Below are 680 nucleotides of genomic sequence, written 5' to 3'. Positions count from 1 at the left end.
CAGTCGAGGACGGGTCCCAGAGACCTGAAGGCCGAGGCCGCGGTTGTAGAAAAATACAACCGCATTCTTCCCCGGGTCCCAGAGACCCGACAGCATTCTGTCCCGGGTCCAAGAGACCCGACAGCATTCTGTCCCCGGTCCCAGAGACCTGACAGCATTCTGTCCCGGGTCCAAGAGACCCGACAACATTCTGTCCCTGGTCCCAGAGACCTGACAGCCTTCTGCCCCGGGTCCCAGAGACCTGACAGCATTCTGTCCCGGGTCCAAGAGACCCGACAGCATTCTGTCCCCGGTCCCAGAGACCTGAAGGCCGAGGCCGCGGTAGTAGAAAAATACAACCGCATTCTTCCCCGGGTCCCAGAGACCCGACAGCATTCTGTCCCGGGTCCAAGAGACCCGACAGCATTCTGTCCCCGGTCCCAGAGACCTGAAGGCCGAGGCCGCGGTAGTAGAAAAATACAACCGCATTCTTCCCCGGGTCCCAGAGACCCGACAGCATTCTGTCCCGGGTCCAAGAGACCCGACAGCATTCTGTCCCCGGTCCCAGAGACCTGACAGCCTTCTGCCCCGGGTCCCAGAGACTTGACAGCATTCTGTCCCGGGTCCAGGAGACCCGACAGCATTCTGTCCTCGGTCCCAGAGACCTGACAGCCGAGGCCGACAGTCGCTCTCGCCATGCT

At 61.5% G+C, this 680-nt stretch overlaps 1 protein-coding gene across 1 annotated transcript in view; it reads left to right on the top strand.

Annotated features, from left to right (window-relative positions):
• The window catches only part of mydgf (myeloid-derived growth factor), an 8,607-nt gene that overhangs the window by 1,608 nt on the left and 6,319 nt on the right, over positions 1-680 (top strand). The gene's annotated exons all lie outside the window — the stretch shown is intronic.

The sequence above is a fragment of the Etheostoma spectabile genome, chromosome 9 (assembly GCF_008692095.1).
Source record: "Etheostoma spectabile isolate EspeVRDwgs_2016 chromosome 9, UIUC_Espe_1.0, whole genome shotgun sequence".
Taxonomy (NCBI): Eukaryota; Metazoa; Chordata; class Actinopteri; order Perciformes; family Percidae; genus Etheostoma; species Etheostoma spectabile.
The sequence above is the reverse complement of the archived record's forward strand: the minus strand, read 5'-3'. Positions and strand labels throughout refer to the sequence as shown.